At 43.3% G+C, this 14,666-nt stretch overlaps 1 long non-coding RNA gene across 1 annotated transcript in view; it reads right to left on the bottom strand.

The window, feature by feature from the left end:
* The window catches only part of LOC102135060 (uncharacterized), a 578,423-nt gene that overhangs the window by 23,682 nt on the left and 540,075 nt on the right, over positions 1–14,666 (bottom strand). Inside the window, exon 8 of the long non-coding RNA XR_012421459.1 lies at positions 748–842. This is a non-coding gene — a long non-coding RNA (uncharacterized lncRNA). The remainder of the gene's footprint in view (positions 1–747; positions 843–14,666) is intronic.

The raw sequence follows: 14,666 nt of genomic DNA, 5'->3' as shown, positions 1-14,666 counted from the left end.
ACCCCTGCAAGATTACACACTTTGATTTATGTGATATTTAGGCAGAAAGCAGCCTAGAGCACTCTGGGGGTATTAACCAAGAAGACATACAAATCAGATTGGACGGAAGGGGAAAGAAGCCTCAGACATGTGCATGAGAATAAGAAGGATATTATATGCTACTTGACCTGATCTCTTTACTACCCTGAGTAGTGGATAAATAATAGTATTGATAGAGCATGGAGAGTTGAGAGGCAAGACTTGCAGCATTCAAGTCTGAATTCCTGTCCTGAATATGATATTTGTACTCCCCCAACTCCCTGGTCTCCAAAGGAATCTGGTCTGTCACTAAACAGCATCTTCTCAATCTCCTCCATGTCGCAAAGTGGGGGAGTGGGGGTAGTGGAAAAGGCATGTCTTTATTTTGAAGATAAGAAATTTACGTGTTTTTTAGTTAAACTAATCATTTCTAAGGGGTAATATATTGTAGGATCAGACATTTCTAGAACTGGAAGGATCTTTTAGAAACCACAGAATCTAAGCCCCTTATTATACAAAGGAGAAATCTGAAACATGGAAAAAGAGAATTTGCCTGATGTCTCAGAAAGACTAAGCAGCATTGGCACTATGAACAAGAGCTAAAAATCCCAATTCCAATACTAAAAAGATGAAACGGTACACAAAACTTTACCATCTACACAACTGAATCTTCTTTCTTTCTCATCACACTTTGGTTGTCATGCAAAAATATCCAGCTTGATCACTCACCTTAGTTATCTGAAACATCTGAGACAAATCCAATTCCGGTGCAGCTGCCACGCAAGGTTATGCCTCTCTCCAGTGGCCTCTGTGCTGCCAAGAATCTGTGGATTTGACAACAGGAATGTAGGTGGAGTTTTGAACAATGGCGGCATGGTTGGAACAGGCATGCAATTCCTAAAATTTATGAGTTGTGATTGTGTATGATAGTGGTTTAAGTTTGGAGTTTGAATATTGTCTCTGCCACTTTATAGCAGAGTGAATTTGAACCAGGTGCTTACAGCCTACCTCATTAAATGACATGTGTGAAGCACTGAGTATAGCATCTGCATTAAAATAACCACCATTCATGTAAAATGTATTAATACTGTCTTATCACTTCCATTTCTAGAATAAGTCTAAGCCAATATTTTTGTAAGTTTTTTCTCTTTTTTTTGACATGGAGTCTCACTCTGTTGCCAGGCTGGAGTACAGTGGTGCAAACTTAGCTCACTGCAACCTCTGACTCCCAGGTTCAAGCAATTCTCCTGCCTCAGCCTCCTGAGTAGCTGGGACTACAGGCACCTACCACCACGACCAGCTAATTTTTGTGTTTTTAGTAGAGATAGGATTTCACCATGTTGGCCAGGGTGATCTCCATCTCTTGACTTCATGATCTGCCTGCCTCGGCCTCCCAAAGTGCTGGGATTACAGGCGTGAGCCACCACAGCTGGCCTATTTTTGTAACTTTTAGAGGCCAATATGCAGGCCTTCTCTTGCTGTCCTTAGGTCCTCTGCCACCAAAGCATGGGAAGAAACTTAAGCTAGCCTACTGGAGAATAAGAGACACAAAGTCCTATGTCCCACATTGCCCTGACTGGCAGCTAAGCAATTGCTAGACTGTGTGAGTGGGACCATCTTCAGTCATCCAGCCCCCTGCAGACTCTCCAGCTGTCTGCAAATACATAAGCAAGTGGGGGAATGATCAGTTGAGATACCCTAAACCAGAAGAACTGCTCAACTGACTCAAAGAATTGCCAATTAAATAAACAGTTGTTGATTTAAGCCATCAGTTTTTGGGGAAGGTTGTAACCAGCTGAAACTAATGGATGCAGTGTCCTATGTGTTCATGTCCCAAATGAATGAGAGATGATATATGTAAGGAAGGTGACAAGAACCCTCCACCAGCAGGATTCTTCTTTCAGCAGAGAAGATGGTTTTGCATGGAGTTATCCCCACCCTCTCCCTTGGCTCTTCCCTTCTGGGGAAGAGTGAAATTTGTGACCCCTGAAAGGAGACTGCTGGCTGGGTGTGGTGGGAGACCAGGATATGACCTGATCTCATTAACACCATGCGCGCTAACTAGCTGGGCCAATCAGTCTGTCTCTGTCCTCCTGGAAACTCTTACCACCCACTGTCTCCCAGACTAGAGCACCCCACCCACCAAACCTCCCTTCGAAACAAAGACGCATGCAAGCACGTAGTGGAAATGCCAGGCCATGACACTTGGCAGAAGCCTGCCTCCAGGACTCTCTTGGGGTTCCAGGAGGCAGAAATGGATTCCAAACAAGTGTGAATCCAAACCAGTTGGATTCACAGGTGCCAGGAAGGCCTTACTCCTGGGCACAACAGGCTCCCATAAGGTGGCTCCAGGAAGAGAAACTCCACTTACTCCTTCAGAAACTCATTCTCACCTTTCCAATCCTTTCTATGAAAAATGTTCTTACTCATGTTAATTTAATCTTTTTTCTTTCTTTTTTTTTTTTTTTTTAGATGGAGTCTTGCTCTGTCCCCAGACTGGAGTACAGTGGTGCAATCTCAGCTCACTGCAACCTCCAACTCCCTGGTTTGAGTGATTCTCCTGCCTCAGCCTCCCGAGTAGCTGGGATTACAGGCATGCGCCATCACGCCCAGCTAGTTTTTGTATTTTTAGTAGAGACACAGTTTCACCATGTTGACCAGGATGGTCTCGATCTCTTGACCTCAAGATCGCCTGCCTTGGCCTCCCAAAGTGCTGGAATTATAGGTGTGAGCCACCGCTCCTGGCCTGCCTATTTTCTTTATCTCAATTCCAGGCCATATCAAGTGCCAATTTTATTAGCATTTAATATTTCAAAGACATGGATGTCTTGTTTGGAAGACAGCATTCAAACCCTCCAGTCCTCTTCTTTGTACCAGCATATGAGGGTAAGAAGAGAACAAAAAATTATGTCCTCAGGTAGGTCAGTTTAACATGGTTTTAATTCACTGTTACACATTCCATCTATGTCCACCCTTGTTTTTTGAAGACTCCCCAGCTCCTGGGCCCTTAAGAAAACAATATATATCAGAAGGATGGATTTGGCAACCCTTCCAGAATGGCCTTTTCTGCCCTAACATTCTTATGCCTCACTACATCTGTTTTCAGCTCTTTGGTCCTGAACACTCTCTTGCCAATGGCCTTTTCAGCATTATCGACTTCAGCTTTCTAATCTGGTTTTATTCTCTGTTTATCTCTCTGATTTTAGCATTTCCGTGTGAACCAGATGAGAACCCCCGCTCCAAAATCAGTGTCCTAGCCTGTTATTAATGTCCTCATTTCTACCATTAGATAATCTTTGCTTTAAGTGAGGAGCCAGAAAACTGTTTCTATAAAGATCCAAATAGTAAATATTTTAGTCTTAACAGGTCACATATAGTCTTCATCGCATGTTCTTTCTTGTTTTCTTTTTTAACATTTAAAATATAAACATCATTCTTTGCTTGAGAATTGTGCATAAACAGGTGTGGGCTAGGTTTGGCTTGCAGGCTCATGGCTTGCCTTTAAAGCAGAGTCTATTCTTTAAAACAAAGAATATTGTAAATATTGCCTTTAAAGTAAAGCAGAGTCTATTCTTAAAACACAAATATTCCTGGAAATAGTGAATAACCAGCAACTCAATGTGAGTTAGTTCATTCTCCTTCTTTCTAGTTCCAACTGGATGGAACAAGGTTGTAAAGAAGGGATGGGGAAGATAAGGATTTTTCAGGCCATTCCAGTTGTACAGTCAACAGGAAGAATAAAAATACTGGGAGCTTTGAACAAGGAGGAGGAAAGAAAAAAGGTCTGAGTCAAAGTGCTCTACCATGTGTTAATGGCTGTGGCCAGGATGATATTCAAAATATGTAACAGCTGGTAAAGCATGTGCATGACCAAGTCAGAAGGACAGCAAGTAGCCTTTGTGCTGGATCAGGGACTGGAGGTTTCTGCTATACCACACATGAATGCTTTTGTTGCTGGATCTTGGGGCAATCCAGATGCAAGCTGGGTACAGGGCTGGGAAGTGAGTGGTCATGTTTATTACAAGGCCTAAAATTTCATGTGCTGCCTTGACATGTTTTAGCTTCACAGGACCCAAAATAGCCAAACTGTGAATTCTTCTGTTCTTGTAACATATACCCCTTCACTCACCTCTCAGGTAGACCAGCTGCACATCATGTGGGCTTCAACCTAGTGAGCTTTGGTTCCCTGCAGGCCTACAGAAGTATTCAGACAAACCAACTACTTCCTCCCGTGGGAATTAGGGGGCACCTCACCTTCTTGTTACTACAGAGTCTGCCTTCCACAGCCTCTGCTTGCTCACTCTATTCCCAAGTGCAATCTCCGTGTGGCCCTGCAAGGCATTTGGCATCCTCCTCCTGTGGGCTGTTAGTAAATGTGACTACTAAACTGCTGTTAATCTCATCTGTCCATTATTGGGTATCATGTTCAGCCATCTCATTCTATGTAGGGTGGGGAGTCTCTCCCTCACAAATGGGGTGAACACGACGTGATCACAATGAGGTATCACCCTGGATTTTTGAAGCAGTGACTATTTACCAACCAGTAAAGAAGTAGTTAAGTGTTTTAACAACCAGCACATCTGTATTTGAACCAGCATGGTTGTGATGTGATTTGGAGTTCCTACTACTCCTCTCCTATAAATTTCTTGGATTGGAAACTGTCACTCTTCAGTTAGGAATGCTGAACAGATCCCAGTGCTTTAGTGGTGGCCTGGACAGAATGAACTAGGGAGGCTACCACATTCGTTTGAAAGTACACTGTTCTAGACGTCTCTGTAAGGAATAAATTACTGGGCTCTGTGCTAATCTGTTTGTGTTGCTATAAAGGGATACCTGAGGCTGGGTAATTTTTAAAGAAAAGAGATTTAATTGGTTCATGGTTCTGCCGGCTGTATAGGAAGCATGGTGCCAGCATCTGTTTCTGGTGAGGACCCCCAGAAGTTTAAAATCATGGTGCAAGGTGAAGGGGGTGCAGGTGCATCACATGGCAAAAGCAGTGTGGAGTCAGCAGGGAGGTGTTCCATGCTCTTTTAAACAACCAGATCTTGCATGAACTCAGAGCAACAACTCAGTTATCACCAAAGGGATGGTGCTAAGCCATTCAGAAGCGATACACCTGGATGAATGATCTAATCGTCGCCCACCAGTCTCCACCACCAACACTGGGAATCACCGATCACCATGAGATTTGGGGGAACACACATCCAAACCATATCAGGTTCCCACAGTATGACTACAGTTCTTGTGTTACTGAGGATAAGAGAAAATAATAAAGAAACCGTATGTAAGGTCATCATGGAATCTCAGGGAAGGAAAGGAACTCACAAGTCGTCTAGTACAGTCTGTTCATTTTTCAAATGACGCTGAGGCCCATGAAAGGAAAGTGATTTGCGCAAGGTCACACTGGAGAAAAGCCTGGGAGAGAAAGGGCAAGGAGAAAACAGGAAGAGAGAAAGCAGGTATGAAAAAGCAGATGGAAGGTTCCTGTATGTGGTTTATGGTTGCCCATGAATGGGGAAGTGAAACTAGAACCCCTCAAAGAGCAAACTTGTCGAATGCTTGGCTTCTAGCCCCACTCAGGAGTTACTATTTCAGTCAAAAACAAATGGAACTTGCAAATAAAAGACATTGATATCATCATCATGATTAGTAACATTTTCAGATGTACTCATATTAACTCCTTGACCTTGTTGTCGACTCCGAGGTAGGCAGATGCAGTTTTTACTTTTATTAACACATCAGCATCCTGCATTGTGTTACTATGCCAAGTCACACATCAGAAAGATTCTGACTGCAGGTCTCCCATTAGGTGAATGTCCTCTTTCAAGGAGGAAAAACTTCATCCCTGTTGGATGGACCTCTCTTTTTTAAATCAGCAGTCTGCTCAGTTTTAGTGAAATGCAGGGGTTTATACTGAAAGCAGGTGCTGAATTCCGAGTGAAGGAAGATATTGTCAACAGTGCTCTAAGAGCTGGATGATGTGAAGCCTGTCCCAGGCTTTGGCACTAACCAGTTGTGGACACGTCATGCCTCTCACTGTAAAATGAGGAGTCTGCAAAGGATGACGTCTGAAGTGCCTTCCAGCCCTGCCATCCCGAGGTTATGATGGTGTGATGGGGTCAGGCCTGGTCCTGACTTCCCTTCCCAGTCAGCTGGTGAATGGGATGTGAGCTCACAGGGAGGAACGCACAGGAAGGCTTTGGGTGGAGTGCGCCTGCTAACATACATTAGAGTACAGAATAATCTCACATCTTCCCATAAGTTGTAGTGAGTCACCAGGGCGAGCTGTGGAGCATTTTTCTCTGGTGTCTTCCAAACTATAGACTATTTCCCACGTTTAAGACCCATAAAAAAATCAAAAAATGTATGTATACACCATATGGGAAAAGCTGGGTGAAATAGGCACTGCCCACCCACTACTTATGGAAATGTATGCTGGAGCCATCTCATTGAAGGGCAACTGTCAACATCCATCAAAAGGACAGGCACATATTCCTCTGACTCAGCAATTCCTCATTACAATGGACTAAATGTTTACATCGCTTCACAACTCAAGTGTTAAAATCCTAACCCCCAGGGTGATGGTGTTAGGAGCTAGGGACTCTGGGAGGTCATTGGGGACTCTGAGCAAGGAGCCCTAGTGATTAGGATTAGTGCCCTTAATAAAACAGGCCCCAGGGAGTCTCACCCCTCCACCACCTGAGAATACAGCAAGAAGGTTTACCAAACACTGAATATGCTGGTGCATTGATCTTGAACTTTCCAGCCTCTAGAATTCTGAGGAATACATTTCTATTGTTTACAAGCCACTCAGTTTATATTTTGTTACATCAGCCCTAATGGATTAAGACACTCATCCTGGAAATTATCTGACATTATACCAACATACATATTATGTCACTCAAAGCTGTATTGATTCTAATAGCAAATGACTGAACACAACCTAAATGTTCATTAATAAGAGACTAGATAGAGATTGCTGTTCTGTAGCAATCTCCTTAGCTATAAATTAAATGAGGAAGATTTTCACAATTGGGCATGATTTCTAAACTGCATTATTAAATGGCAAAAGCAAAGTGCAAAGTAAGGAAGTGCTAAAAAATGTCCGCAATGACAGGATTATATCAAAGGAGCACAGTAGCCAACTGAAAGAGCTCCCAACAGCCAAAACTGGGACAATTTCAGCAGCAAAATAAAGTAGAATTAGATTAAGCTATGGACTGACTTATATGCCCCCAAGATTCACAGGGTGAATCTCTTACCCACTATGTAACTGTATCTGGGAACTAGATGTTTATTTAGGAAGTAATTAAGGTTAATTGAGGTCACAGGGAAGGGGCCTGATCCCATGGTATTATTGTCTTTGTAAGAAAAGGCAGGAGAGAACTCCCTCTCTCTCTTTGCCATGTGAAGACACAGGGAGAAGGAGGCCTTCTGCAAGCCAAGAAAAGAGCTCTCACCAGAAATCAAATTGGCCAGCACTTTGATCTCCGACTTCGCAGTCTCTAGAAGAGAGAAAAAACAAAATTCCCTGTATATGACATTTTGACAGCTGACTAACACGGGTTATGACACAAAGTATAAAATATGTATGTATGTGTCCACATGGCTACAAATAAATGACTGGATAAATAAATAACAGGGGAGAAAAGACAAATCTCTTATGCAAAAAGTTTTCAAATAATTTGTGCAGTTATTCTTAAGGAGATAGAGCATAAATCCCAATTCTGAAGTGTAGGCTATACCTAGTGCCTTCCTTCCAAAGAGTACAGCGTGCAAAGAGAGAAAAAAAGTAACTTCATAGTGAAGAAACCTAGCAAACACCTTCAGTCAGGTGATCAAGGTTAACATCCAGCGATAAGTCATATTGACAGCAGGTACCTTTGATACGAAAAATGGCAGTTTACCTCTGTGGTCACCCATAACCCTAGTCTAACCCTGCAAAAACCTCAGGAAAATCCCAGTCAAGGAGCATTCTACAAAATAACCTGGCAGCATTCCTCAAATTTGTCAAGGTCATCAAAAACAAGGAAAATCTGATAATCTGTTAGAGCCAGGAGACTCCTAAGGAGACACAACAACTAAATGAACTGTGGTGTCATGGAGGTGATCCTGCAATAGGAAAATGACTTGAGGTAAACACAAAGGATATCTGAGTAAAGTAGAAACTTTCATTAAATATAATGTATCAATATTGGCTTATTAATTGTGACATATGTACCTAACTAATGTTAAGCTATTTAGTAGAGGAACGTGTGTGTGTGTGTGTGTGTGTGTGTGTCTGTGTATGTGTGTGTATGTTTGTGTGTGTGTAGGGGGTTAATGGGAACTCTATTCTACTTTTGCAATTTTTTATAAATTTAAAGCTATTCTAAATCAAAAGGTTTATTTAAAACAGAAACCAGTGTAGAACAATATGCTTTACATATTCACTCTTGTATTTTTTAAAGGAATAGTAAGAGATAGAAAATAAGCCTTTCTGGAAAAAATACACAAAACTAGAGAGGAACTGAATACATAAGGCTTTTTACGGTATTCCCTTTTGTACATTCTGAATATTGTTCCATGGGGATACATTATCTATTGTTTAAAAGTTACATGTGAAAATTAATAAAGATCTCAATTAAAAAACCATCCCTTATTCTGGCACAAAGAGAGTGGTAATGACCTCAGAGACTCCGTGCAGACTCCAGGTTGTGAACCTAACTGTGGTACTCCGATCCAGGTGGACTCTCACAGAGGAGAGGATAACTGGGAAGATGTGTCCATATGGCGGGCGCTTTACGCAAAAGAAAGTCAGCATAGAGAGTAAGTTGTCAGAAAAGGTTATAGAGCTTCAGAGACTTCATGAGATCAAGACATATAGGCCTCAGCATCTGGAGAAGGGAGTTGAGGCACCAGAGGGAAGGAGCAAGGTGAGATTTAAAACAACCAGACTACAGCCAGTGCAGCTGGCCCAGATGGTCCCTGCCTGCTCAAGCTTCCTCAGGCTCCTGTCCCCAGGAAGGGATGTGATGAGAGTGTGAATTGAAAATAAGGACTTGGATGCAGAAAAAGAAAATGCCTCAAACCTTTGCTCAGTCCTTAACCCAGGGCTGTGAGAGGCATTAAGGGAGTTTCATGGGCTTCTTTTGTTTATTGTTTTATATATACAGAAAGATTTCTATATTTTTGTACTACTATTCTTTTTGTTGAACTAGTTTCCCATTTTATGTGCTCCAGCCTAAGAAGCCTTAGTTTGGAGACTTCTGCAGACGGTCATATTTCTTTCACTATCCACACCGTATATTTGGGCCCTGATTAATTAAATACCGAACCATATCTGTGCGCTTTCCTGCATTGTTCTCTAGAAAAAGTAAAGTGTGAGTCTGGTGCCCTAGACATGATCAACAAAATCCTTGGGGAGGAAGCGTGTCTTGTACATCTCGTACATCCTGCGGCCAGCTCAGGGGTGGGCTAACAACTATTTCATTATTCTAGATCTACCTCTTCTTGGTTGGTTCCCCAACTTCTGTGTTAATGTTGTATCTCATAGCTGAGCAGAGCACATGATTTATTGTCCCCAAACAGGACATAATTGAAAGTGTGATGGTATTAATAATACTGCAGGACATCAGGCATAAACTTGGATTGTCCTAGGACAAACCAGAATGTAAGGTCGGGCCCAGGCATAACATTTACTGTGCCCAGGGGAGGAGTACAAAAGGAGGCCCATCTATCACATCTAAATATGTAAAAGCCCTACATGAAGCTAAGGAAGTATTAAATAAATGTGTCTTCCTGCCACAATATGGTGGCTTGTGGTGAGCTGGCTGCAGTCCCAGCCCCTGGCCCCATGATCCTGGGTTACCCCCTTTCTTTTTCCTCCCCAGGCATCTTCCCACATCATGAAGGGCCTGGCAGGCTCATGTGTAGGCAAACTGGCTCACATTCCAAGCACTGTTTTGGCTCCCCTGAAATAGCTGCTCCGTGGCCACCCACTGAGTGGGAGGCAGGGTCTTTCCTTGGGAAAAGAATTTTGGGGTACCATGTACCCAGAATATAGTCTAGAAGGTAGAGCGCCAGCTCTGGATGGACATGACCCTGTAATCTGGTAGGTTCCTCACGCTCTAGGAAAGAGCATGACCAGAGGGCCAGAGTGGTACCCTCTAGATTGTGGAACCCATCAGAGAGCTCCTCTTGTCTGATTTTATGAACTTAATGGTATCCCCCCAAAATCCATATGTTGAAGCTATGATCTTCAAAGGGATTATATTTGAAAATAGGGCCTTTAATGGGGTAATTAAATAAAGTTAAATGAGGTCATAAGAATGGGGCCGTAATCCCATAAGCAAGAGGAAAAGATACTAGAGATTCGCACTCTCTCTCTCTCCTTTTCTTTTTTTCTCTCTACACTTGTACAGAGAAAAGGCCATGTTAGGACACAGCCAGAGGTGGCTATTTAGGAACCAAGGAGAGAGGTCAGCAGAACCTAACCCTGCTGATACCTTGATCCTGGGCTTCCTTCCAGCCTTCAGAACTGTGAGAAAACACATTTCTGTGGTTTAAGGTCCCCCATTGGTGGTGTTTTGTTATGGCAGCCCAAGCAAATTAATGCAACTGGGAATGAGTGTGATCCTGTGTATAGTCACGTCAATCTTAAATGGTCTCTAAGTGCCTTCCAAGTGTTAGGAAAATGAGAGAAAGGGCCCTTGAAAAGGAAGACATAGATCAAGAAAAGAAGAGTGGGAGGTAAAGAAAAAAGGTCGTAGATTCTGGAGCACAGTACGTTGTTAGGAAGATTGGGGCCCATGCAGCCTCCTTCATTCGTTCCTGCATTTACTTAACAAGTACGTGCTACATTCCCACTTATGCCAGGCATTGTGCAGGGCGTTGGAAATGCAATTTGAAGTGTTAGGTTGCTGTTTAAAAAAATGGCAAGAACTGCATTACCTTTGTACCAGCCTAATACAAAAGGCCTCTGTTCTCTATGGACCTACTTTCTAGTGGGATTCACTGGGTGATGGGGTCAGGATGGCCCAGTAAGTCCTACAGAGGTGGATGAGCAGTGTCCTTTTGGAAAAGCATGCTGGTCCAGGATCGCTTAACCTCATTCTCCAAATGTTCATCTCAGAGGGTGACCCAAGGTCACAGGAGGTCCCTTTGTTGCCTTGGTGATCACCTCTCCCTGGGCACCTGGGGCAATTGGAGGAGGATGGGTGTGATAAACCCTTCCAACATCTGAGCTCAGCTGGGACCCAGATGTGTCTCTGGGTAAAAGAGTAGGACTGGGAGGTCACAGAGAGGTGAGCTCAGACAGGCTATAATTCTTGGCTCTGGGTGTGAAAAGGTCGGTCAAGACAGCAGCACTTGAGAGGGCAGGTGTGGGATTCCTGAAGGTCTTGAGGTGGGCATAGCTGGCTCCCAATCCCCCACCTGTCAGAGAGTCACTGGACTAGACATTTCCTGGACTCGCTGGCTACTTAATCCACCTGGGATTAGTTAGCCTTGATTTCCCACCAACCTAAGAAGGGTATTTCAGCACTTTCTTGCTTTATTTCAAAAGGAAACAAAGGAAAAACTGGGCTTTCCTCCTCCTCTTCTCCCTCTTCACCTCCTGTCCAAACAGAAGTGGATCTAATTTCTCAAGCTTAGCTCAGTATCTCACACATGGCATTATTTTGAGCCAGGATTTTTAGTAACATGTGGTTCTCAGGGCCTCCACATAAAATCAATCTGATTAGTATTGATCGCCCAAATAATAAAAAATTAGTACTTGTTTACTTTTTTAGGGAGGAATTTTCTTTATCTTCCCCCATCCCACATCTTTTTAATTGTCAACTCTTTTCAAAATTATAAAAGTGCCAGTTGGCCCCCTATCAGAACATGCCTCTGGGTTTTCATGGTTGGAAATTAGGAGTAAAAGAACCTAAATATTTTCAACTGCTGCTTCCAAGTGAGGGAATGGAAGAATAATATGTTCCACTCACACCTCAAACATGAGACCAGCTTTCAAAGGTTCTGGATACTGCTTTGGACTCCTCTTTGAAAATTTTAATCAAGCAACTCTCCCAATTAAAATGATATGGAAAAAAATCAAAATACTAAAAGAAGAGTCAATCTTGTATTTTACAGCCAGCTTTACCTGGAAGGATAAGCAGCAACCTATGATTCTGAATTGTGTGGTCATCACTTGTGTTCATTTTTATTCTATCTGTCTGTCTGTCTGTCTGTCTTCTGTCTGTTGTCCTCAATTCTTTGAGTTTATCAAGTAACATTCACCTTCCAGTCTTAAAAGGATCAGTGTAAAAGGGCTATGCAAATGGAGGACATTCTGCTTCTAAAATGGAGGAAAAGATTGGCGTGAGTAAACATATCAACTTATTAGACTGAAAAGGCCTTTTCCACTTTTCTCAGGAGACTTTCACACGTCTATGCCCATTACTGCACCCCGTATTTATGCCTGCTCCATGGGACCCACAAAGTCTTTCTCCTGCATGTTCTTGGAGAGTCTTAGGCCGCAACATTTAGCCTTGAATCTTCAAGTGGCCTCCATCCAAGATCTCCACCCTCATATCTGGTTCCCACCCAGTCCCTGTATCTAAAATTAGCCAATGTCCTAGTGTGCACCAGTCTGGTCTTTCTGGCTCTTCGCTCACTCATTGGGTTGGGTTCTTGGCTGGTGATGCAGGAAGCCTTTGGGGCAGAAGTGATCACACCAAACAGTCTTTAGTGATTCCTCAGATTCCTAAGGAGGCCAGGCATGGCACAAATACCAAGTGACTAGAAGTGACTGCTAGCAAGATAATGCCAGAACCAGCTTAGCTGGGGGATTCTGGCCCGGTGTCCCTTTCAAGCCCTTAAACAACTCCTGAAATTCTTCCCCCTCACAGAAGAACCAAAGGAAAAAAGAGAGTGTGGGACTCCTGTTCTTTAAATGTGCTTACTTTCAAAATATATGGCATATATCATTGTTGGTTATCTACCCAATTGGCAAGACTGACTATGTGCTACAAAGCACCAGGCTGAGCAGGATATAAACAAAAAACAGAAAAGCTCATCTCTAATGAACTTTTGCAGAATTTTGCAACCAAAACATCTAGGGGCAAAATTTATTTTCCCTTTAGTAAAACTTGTAAGTCTAATCTTTTTAAGTTTAATGTTGTATTTACTTTTAATGTTACATCACTTTTTTTTTCGTACCTAGGGTCTCTTAGTGTCTTACTCTAATGCAGTGTATCATGAAAACAGCACAGTGTCAGAGGTTCTTGCAAAACACGGACTAATACCTAGGTGTCTTAGTTGGTTGTGTGACCCTGGTTACATCATGTAACTTCTCTGGAACTTCATTTCTTTTTGTGTCAAATAAAAATTGGTCTCAACTTTCAAAATGCCTTTCAGCTCTAAAGTCCATGATGCTATAATTTTTCAGCAGTATGCATTCCTATACATGAACCAGCTGAGGTTTAGAAGTGATAGTCAACTGCTTCTTGCTATCATGGCTGGAAGCCTCAGAAGACACCGTGGCCCGGAGGGCAGGGATGAAGCTTTGGCATGTGCCTTTGAATGGGTGCTCCTTTGGGATATGGCACACAATTCCATGGCTTTAAAGTGGGATGAGGAGTTCACCTTCCATGAAACAAAAAACTTTCTAGGGCCTAGATGCTTAATACAAACTTTAAACCCATAAGAGACCACCATGTTTCAATGAAAGAGGCTAATGGAAAACAGATGCTGGGCCCACATTTGCACAATTCTGGAATGCCCAGCTCCTTCCCAGATCACCCCTCTGCTCTGTCAGTCATTGAGAAAACCAAAAGGACCTTTCCTGGCTTCCTTTCCACACCCAATCTGCCCACCCCAAAGGAAATCCTGATCAGAGGCCCTGAGCCAAAACCTCCTGGGGAATGTAGTCAAGTCCCACCCAGCAGGTGATCCTTAAGGAGCCTCCAGGCTTTGGTGCCTTGTGACTCCTGGGAAACCTGGGGTCTCTGCGACAGGAGGTTGATTTCCAGAGAATTTTCCACAGCTCTATAAGCAGCCCTAATGTCCCTCAGCCATCTGCTTTGCCTGGGGTGGAGAAGGTGAGCAGTCCACAGGAGATGCAAGCAAATGGAAGGGGCAGCTTTGACATTGTGTATGTGGTTGGGCAGGAGGAATATAAAGTTTCTGCAGATATTCCAAGAAGGCTCCTAAGAGGAGGTGGGAGTCTGGAAGTATTTTAAAGGATAGGGAAGAAGGCAGCTTGGTAGCTTTGAGATTCAAAGGGAGACTCTCCACAGGCAAAACCAAACTGATTAGATGCCTAAGTGCTAGAGGTTGTGAACTCCGTGCCGCCTCTGTGGGTGGTCTCCCTGTTGTGCAAATTACCCATTGACCCTGAGATGAAAGCTGTGGGCTGTGCTGCCCAGGTTGGGGCTGCTGTTACTGCTTCCTTTAGTCTAGGGCAGGAGGCAGCCAGAGACCTCAGCCTGACAAGGAGACCAGGCAGAGCTGAAGAGGAAGAGGTGGTGACAGACTCTCAGAGGGCTGTGTCAGGTCCAGCAAGGCAGGCATGCTGTCCACAAGCCTCCATGCTCCTCCCAAAGACCCTCCAAAACCAGCACTTTTCCCGCTAGATGTTTTGAATCTCCTTCCCTTTCCTAATTGAAGACAGCTTTCCTTTCTGC

Source organism: Macaca fascicularis, chromosome 12, assembly GCF_037993035.2.
Source record: "Macaca fascicularis isolate 582-1 chromosome 12, T2T-MFA8v1.1".
NCBI classification, from domain to species: domain Eukaryota; kingdom Metazoa; phylum Chordata; class Mammalia; order Primates; family Cercopithecidae; genus Macaca; species Macaca fascicularis.
The sequence above is the reverse complement of the archived record's forward strand: the minus strand, read 5'-3'. Positions and strand labels throughout refer to the sequence as shown.